At 42.0% G+C, this 8,014-nt stretch overlaps 1 long non-coding RNA gene across 2 annotated transcripts; it reads left to right on the top strand.

Moving 5' to 3' along the window:
- The first annotated feature begins 1,525 nt into the window (after positions 1 to 1,525).
- On the top strand, positions 1,526 to 6,705 carry LOC109766572 (uncharacterized). Of its 2 annotated transcripts, XR_002233669.3 has the most exons (3): positions 1,526 to 3,828; positions 3,923 to 4,137; positions 5,308 to 6,705. It is a non-coding gene; the product is annotated as an uncharacterized lncRNA (long non-coding RNA). The 2 variants fall into 2 exon arrangements; XR_002233668.4 differs by having other exon boundaries at positions 1,526 to 4,137.
- Positions 6,706 to 8,014: the final 1,309 nt, after the last annotated feature.

Raw genomic sequence — 8,014 nt, 5'->3', positions numbered from 1 at the left:
ACCTGTCCACTCATCATTTGCTGAAACTTATCACATAACTCTTTGTTCGTCATGTTCTTCCAGTCAGTCTCGTCGGCTTGTGATCCTGCCATGGTTAGCAGCAATAGAAACACACAAGAATATGATCCTACAGACTACTAGGAAGTGGTGCTGGTGTGTCACAATTCCACCAAGCGAATCTCAAAATCTTACCAGTTCTTACCAAGCAGCTGGTGGTGATCGGCAACCGTTGTTGTCAAAACTCTCAAAAGCTTGGATAGAGCGATTGCCAGGGAGAGTCAAATGCATGACGCAGATATATGTGGAGCCGGGAAGGCATATAATATGGTAGTAAAAAGGGTCAGCAATAATCAATTTAGAGATGGAAAGTTGAATAAACGCTCAACGACGGTACTGTGCTGGTCCTAGGCTAGACCGTGCTAGAGACACGAGCCTAGAACACTAACAAAATCAAGACACTGCACGTAAACAAGGGAAAAGCACACTCTAGAATTTTTTTTTGCTCTGTTTTTTTTGTGCTCTTTTTTTTGCGAAAAAACACTATAATGGCGAGTGTCTCAAAACTCTTCTCAGGTCAAAATGACAGGATGGGCACGAATTTTTTTTGACTATTTTTTTAAATCAGGGCAACGACGACGAAAGAGTGTGACAAAAAATCACTATGATGGCACGTGGCTCAAAAGACTCAGAAAAGCTTAAAATAGGATAGGGAGAAAAAAATTGCCCGCAAAACTTTTGGCCTAAAAACTGCCCGGGGGTCTCCAGACTTTTTTTTCCGAAACCTACTCAGGCTAGGAAACACGAATCGGAAATTAGATGGATCTCGAAAACAAACCTAATATGAAAGGAAGTCGGATTGGTGGTAGATATATGGTGGTAGGATATGGCAGCGGTGGTGGTATATGGATAGGAATCAGTGCTGGTATATAGATACGGATTGGTGGTGGTATATGGATACAGATCGGTGGCGGATAAGTGGTGGTGGTAGATGGCAGGGAAGATGATGATGGTGCGGCGGTGGCGTGACAACTTATGACCAGAACTCGAAACTCTAAAAGACTAGATGCTAAGACCACCAACTAGACACGACGATGCAACCGCAAATTCAACAAAGCAAAAACACTAAAAAGATTATGCAAAGGCTCGGATTGGTTCGGATATGATGAACTAACCCTAATTTTTTTTGTGGCTTTTTTGTTGACTGTAGGTATGAATAACAGACATGATCTAAACTACGGAAAACTATAAAATCTCACCGAGCAACCTGGAAATTTGATACCACTTGATAGAGGCGAATGTGTCCCGATGTTTCGATGAGATGGTGGCTGTCATTTTCTGTGGGAGTCGACCTTAACGATCCGACTACGAACGTGCATGACGTACCGCCTTAGCAATCGTTAAACCAACTTCCGAGGGGTTATTGACCACACCGGAGCACGATCAACCTGACCACGAGGGTCTGTTTCCTGTGAGCAAATGAAGAACAAGCAAGAAACTGAGATTACAATATGGATATTGTGAATATAAGAGGAAAGCTTTATTAATGAAGGTGGGGTTCTGTGACGCCTTTGTCTGGTCGTTGAACACAAACGAAGTACGCGAAGTTGCAGCTATGGCGAACTTTTAATCTAAACAAAACCCAAAGTCTAAACGATGTCCTAAGGGCTGTATATATGGAGGAAAGAGGGGGGGAATTTCGTGGCCCTTGGAGGAGGGGTCCAAAACCAACCCTAACTGTTTCCCCACACATACGGACTCTAAAAACAGCCTATAATCAAGTATTTCGAAATTACATGGGCTTGGCCCAATAATAAGGTGACGCAGCACCTAGAATAGCCTCTGGACGAAAATTATCAAGTGGCATCTTATATATTTCTTCCAAGGCTTCATGCACTCATTATGGTTGCTTGAAATCATCACTTGAAACTCTGTTCTTGTTTCCCTTACGCATGCCATCAACTCCATGCTTGTTGTTGCTCCAATGTTCATCCTTCTCCAAGCTAGGCCCTTCATTTTAAAGCAAAACAAACATATCCAATTTAGGCAGCATCATATTCTCATGAACATTAGAATCGTTACCAAGAAACAAAAGTACCTGGTAATTTAATTGGCGTGCGTGAGCTCTTGTAATCGGTCCAGTATGTATAGTAGCAGGGGTTGTGGGTGTAACAATGGTATTGATGTCTTCATCACCATGCGAGGCGTCATCTATTTCTAGCATGTTTGTCATTTTTCTATTGTTGAAAAACCAATAACCGACACGTTTGTGGTTGACTCTTGCCTGCTTGAAATTTCTGGCCATTCTTCGTAAAAGGCATGAAAATTTACTAAATACCATGAGCAGGGTTTTCCAGACCATTTTTGTGCACTTCTTCATGCACCAATTGTCTGAATTTAAATTGTGCGCATTAATGCCTAAAAATGCACACAATGGAGTAAATATAGTTAATGAGCCAGGAAAAGTGCAAATTTGAACACAGTGCATTGGAGGGGGTATGTTGATCGTAGGAAAAACCATAGGACAAACATGGAAGGAAATTCGGATTCCCCTTCGATCTTGGTGATTTTTTCAACGTCCCCAACGTATCTATAATTTTTTATTGTTCCATGTTATTATATTATCAATCTTGCATGTTTTATATGCATTGTTATACTATTTTATATCCTTGGGACTAGCCTATTAACCCAGTGCCAAGTGCTAGTTGCTGTTTTTTCCTTGTTTTTGTCTTCTACAGAAAATCAATACCAAACGGAGTCCACCAGGAAGAAAACTTTTTGTGGACTTTTCTTGGACCAGAAGACACATAGGAACCTTCTGAAGGGGGTCAGAGGGGCCACCAGTTGGCGACAAGCTCAAGAGGAGCGCCCTAGGGGGCTCCCCCAGGCTTGTGGCCCCCCTGATGCTCCTCCAACCCTAATGTTTGCACTATAAATACCCAAATATTCCCCGTATACTAGAGGGCACACGAAAAATACTTTTTCGCTGTCACAAGTTTCTGTCCTCGTGAGGTCCCATCTGGAGGCCTGTTCCGGTACTCAGCTTGAGGGGGATTTGATCACGGAGGGCCTCTATATCCACCTTGTTACCCTTTCGATGATCTCTACTCCTAATGTCTGAGTTGGTTGAATAGTATCCACGATTTATTTTCGTCTGATTTATTTTTGTCTGATTTCTTTTCGTCTCACCTTCCCTCCCAATAAAAACTTTCTTCACATTTGCAAACTTTCCTAATCAGACACATTACAAACGAGAAGGTAATGATATCACATTATAAGCAATAATCCTCATTTTCATGAAAACCAATTTAAAATCCTAACTTTCCTAACTCATGGATTCTTACCTTTCCTATTCTCTGCTCCTGATTAGGCAGTTGGTAGGTGATATCGTCCCTTCGAACCCCCAAACCTCGATCGAACAAAGGCTCCCCCACGATTCCTCAAGACTCCGAATGAAAAAAAAATACAGGCAAGAAAAACCAGCGTGAGCGAGACCTACGAACCTCTGCCCCTCTCCCCTCCTCCCCAGCCGCGAAGTGAAGCCGGTCAGCCGCTGCCCATCGCATGCGCCTGGGTTCCCGATGGAGCCCGCGGCCTACACGTCATTGGCGAATAGGTGAAGGGCGACCTCGGAGGACCTGAAGCTGCGGCTGCAGCGGAGGACGCTCGAGACCGTGCTGGAGCAGTGTGGTGATCCGAACGACGATGAGGAGTGGGAGGTCGGGAATCCGGGCTAGGGACGCGACGGCTGAGTGGCGACATCAGTCACGGGGAGTGGTCACCCTCGGCGCTGGAGACGGAGTCGTCCGACGGCGACAACGAGACAGACAGGTAGATAGATCTCCCATCCTGTGCATCGCCTACCTTTTTTTAGATGTTTTTTGAGAATGTGCATCGCCTACCTTGTCGCGCTGCCATCACGGAGACGCTGCCGCGGGCGAGGGGGAGGAGGGCGTCCGGATCCGCTCCCGTCACTGCTATCTGGGGCCGGAGAGGGAGGAGCTGAGATCTTCATAGTGTTCTGGGTGACAACGAGGAAGGAGGGAAAGGGTTATGCATCCAGCGATGGCGCGGCCGCCGATCCTCTCCATCATACTGCCGTCCGACGCAGGGCATCCTCAACATACAGTCCCACACCATGTAGGTGTCGCATCTCACTCACTCCTCTATCCATCTGCCATGATCTTGCTTCGCTACTTGCATCCACGAGAAATTGGTGGCTATATTTTATTGCGTCGGGAGCAAGAATGTGTTTTACTATCTTGCCAACGAATTATATGTGCCGGTGTATATTCTGCAGAGTTCCCTCTCTTCAATAGAGAAGCTCAGACCAATTGTTAGAATGGAAATTTCATGTCTACTCCAATAAACATCAAATTATTATCTTTTATGTGTGCACACTGTATATTCTGTAGTCTGCACACATCTCAGAAACTTTCGGGTGCCTGTTTACTACTCCTCCTGTAAAGAAATATAAGAGCGTTTATCTAAAAGCTTCCTTCCATGTACTTTTGGCATAGCTTAGATTTTCGTTGTCACCTCTCATTGGGAATTAGGGGATGTCCGACAGGTCAAAGCATTTCTGTACTGATCTGTGTTTTGGAGATTATGAATTTTCTAAAATTCGTTTACTTAAGAATCCAATCTTCCAGTGTTTACTGAATATAATGTGATGTCATTTGCATACTTTTGGTAGTTTTAGTAAGATTGATCACATAGATGGTTCTACATGGATAGAGATATCCACTTAGTGCACATTGTGCTAATAGTTTTGTCTTATAGGACACTACTTATGGTAATTGTTTTGTCATTTAGCACACTACCTATGCTTAAATAGTTTTGTAGACATTTGAAGCCTTGGCTGAAAATGTTCAAGCTACAAGGAGCATGATGAAGGATATGGAAGTTGCAGCAAAAAGATTTTTTGATGCTTCCAATTATTTAAGCTACTATAGGAAAATCATTTGTTGGATTTTTGGATCAACCAAAGCATCAGTCTAGTGTGAGGTGTTTACCTAATGATGAATGTGTTGTTAGCTGAATCATTCAATGCTAATTTTATGCATTGATAAGTGAAAAATATCAGTCTTAGGCAAAGGCGACGCCAGCATCATTACTATGCTGGCAGCATCATCGATTGGGTGCTGGTATTGCAGTTATATATATTACTATATATTTCCTCTACTATTTCATTGTATGATACCTTTAAATCTCTTGGATATCTGAAAGAACAAAAAAATGAAAGCTTAATTCCTTATTTCATGCAGTATTCTGCTTTTCTAGAATCTGATGTGGGCACTACTTGCATAGGAAAATGTGACCTTTTCAATGTAGAATGGCTACCAAATCCTTCTGGCCCAGTCAAGCTGTCGTTTTATAAAGATAACAAGAACTGGATGAGAATGGTAGACCAGACACCAGGTATCTTGACTAGAAACCTAATAAGCATGATCTGCCCCATTTGGTGAAGTTAGATTTCTAGCTGCTATGAGGAGCAAAGCATGGGACTAATCAGTAACTTCATTCTTTGTAGACAAGTTCAGTCATTGATTTGCATGTTGTCTAAGGCAAATAATACAGCATTACGTGACTCCTCCTTTTAGTTCTCCTTTTCTCATACTGAAGTGTTGTTGTTAATGCTCACTTTGAAGCACCATGTCTGTATGGCATTTACTTATTGTTTATGTTCAAATGCCCTCAAAATAGCATTAAGATGTCCTTACAAAGTGTTCATGTGGTCCCCGTGATAATGCCTTTTGAGAATGGGTTGAGAGTAGGTCCTGTGCTTCAGATAACTGAATGTCCAGTAATATCATCAACCTTCAGCGAGCAGCGACTCTAAACTACATCGCCTCAAACGGACCAAGATATATTGATGTGTCCTTTCATGTGCTTTGTGAGTTGAATTTTCGTTGGTCTCGACCCAGCATGTATCTTCACTTTCAGTTGTCGAACTGTAGACTATGAAACTGAGAAAGATGTGAGGCTTTTGATAGGTCAGGTGTTTTTACTAAAATGTGATGAGGACAGCAATGCCATTGTTACACCTACAAGCCCTACTGCTACATATACTAGACCAATTACTAGAGCTCGCGCACGCCAACTAAATTATCAGGTACTTTCGTTTCTTAGTAATGATTCTAATGTTCATGAGAATATGATGCTGCCTAAATTGGATACATTTGTTTTGCTTATAAATGAAGGGCGTGGCATGGATAAGAGGAATGAACACTGGAACAAGGCAAAGCATGTAGATTATGGAATACGCAAGGGGAACTAGAACGAAGTTACAAGTGATGATTTCAGGACTTTGAAGCCATCATAATGAGTGCATGAAGCCTTGGACGAAATATACAAGATGCCACTTCATAAATTTCGTCGAGAGGCTATTCTAGGTGTTGCGTCACCTTATTATTGGGCCAAGCCCATGTAATTTCGAAATACTTAAGCATAGGCTGTTTTTAGAGACTGTATGTGTGAAGAAACAAGAGTTAGGGTTGGTTTCGGACCCCTCCTCCAAGGGCCATGAAATTGCCCCCTCTTCCTCCATATATACAGCCCTGAGGGCGTCGTTTAGACTTTGGGTTTTGTTTAGATTAAAATTTCGCCATAGCTGCAACTTCGTGTTCTTCATTTGTGTTCTATGACCAAACCAAGACATCACAGAACCCTACCTTAATAAATAAAGCTTTCATCTTATATACGCAATATCCAGACTGCAATCTTAGTTTCTTGCTTGTTCTTTGTTTTATTGCAGGAAATAGACCCTCGTGGTCAGGTTGATCATGCTCCGGCATGGTCAATAACCTTTCAGAGTTGGTTTAGCGATTGCTAAGCCGCGACGTCCTCGCATGTTCGTAGTCGGATCGTCAAAGTCTACTCCTCCGAAACTATAATCACCATCTCATCGAAAAACGGGACACATTTGCCTCTATCAAAATGTTTGATTCTAAAATAATGTCCAGCAATATACGGGTTGTTTGCTAGCTAAGGGACCATTTACAAGGTTTTGGAGAGTTGATCGTGCTCCAGTGTGGTCAATAACCTCTCGGAGTTGGTTTAGCGATTTCTAAGACGCGACGTCCTCGCACGTTCGTAGTCGGATCGTCAAAGTCTACTCCTCCCAAACGATAATCACCATCTTATCGAAAGACGGGACACCTTTGCCTCTATCAAAATGTTTGATTCTAAAAGAATGTCCAGCAATATACGGGTTGTTTGCTAGCTAAGGGATCATTTACAAGGTTTTGGAGAGGGGATTTAGTGCCTTGCTAGAGCTAGAGAAATAGATAAAGATTATTGGGAAGGATCTTTGCAAGCATAAAGTGAATCTTTCGCAGTTTACTTCTTAATATTGTTTGGCAAGTACAAGATTTTTATTTCTGAAAATTATATCCTCAAGCTAGATTATCTCGGATGAAAAATATATTATCTGTCAGCCACGGATTCAGATATGTTAATACGGGCAAAGGAAAGTCAAAATATTTCATCTCAGGGAAATATTATGAAATTAGTGAAGTTGTATAATATTTACTGGACTGATCGTGACACTTCTCATATTGTTTGGTACTTTACTATCTTAAATACTTATTTTAATCATGAGCTAAGCTGATGATAGGCTGCACGCACGCGCCCCGTCCTTCTCTTGTCCAATGTTCAGTGGCCGCACAACGTTTGTAGAGGAAACAAACATGAATGACCAGGTGAATTTCTTCTAACCTTTTTCTCCCCTTCTAATCACTCCTCATTTCTTCTATTCTTTCTAGCCATCTCCTTTTCTATCGCCGTATCGATCTCTAAACTCTATTCATCTTTTTTCTTCCTCTTCATCCAATTGTTGTGTTCAAACCATGCATGTCATAGAGCATCACTTCCAAACTATTAGACGTGTGATGGACGAAAGAAGAGGGTTAATGGTTATCATTATCATTTTGCTTGATCCTATTTGCCATATTTCCCCTCAAAGGAACTATTCTGCCACATTAAAAGGCTAAAAATATTGCTTTCGTAACGATAT

The sequence above is a fragment of the Aegilops tauschii genome, chromosome 4 (assembly GCF_002575655.3).
Source record: "Aegilops tauschii subsp. strangulata cultivar AL8/78 chromosome 4, Aet v6.0, whole genome shotgun sequence".
Classification (NCBI taxonomy): Eukaryota; Viridiplantae; Streptophyta; class Magnoliopsida; order Poales; family Poaceae; genus Aegilops; species Aegilops tauschii.
This window is presented reverse-complemented; position numbering and strand designations above follow the sequence as displayed.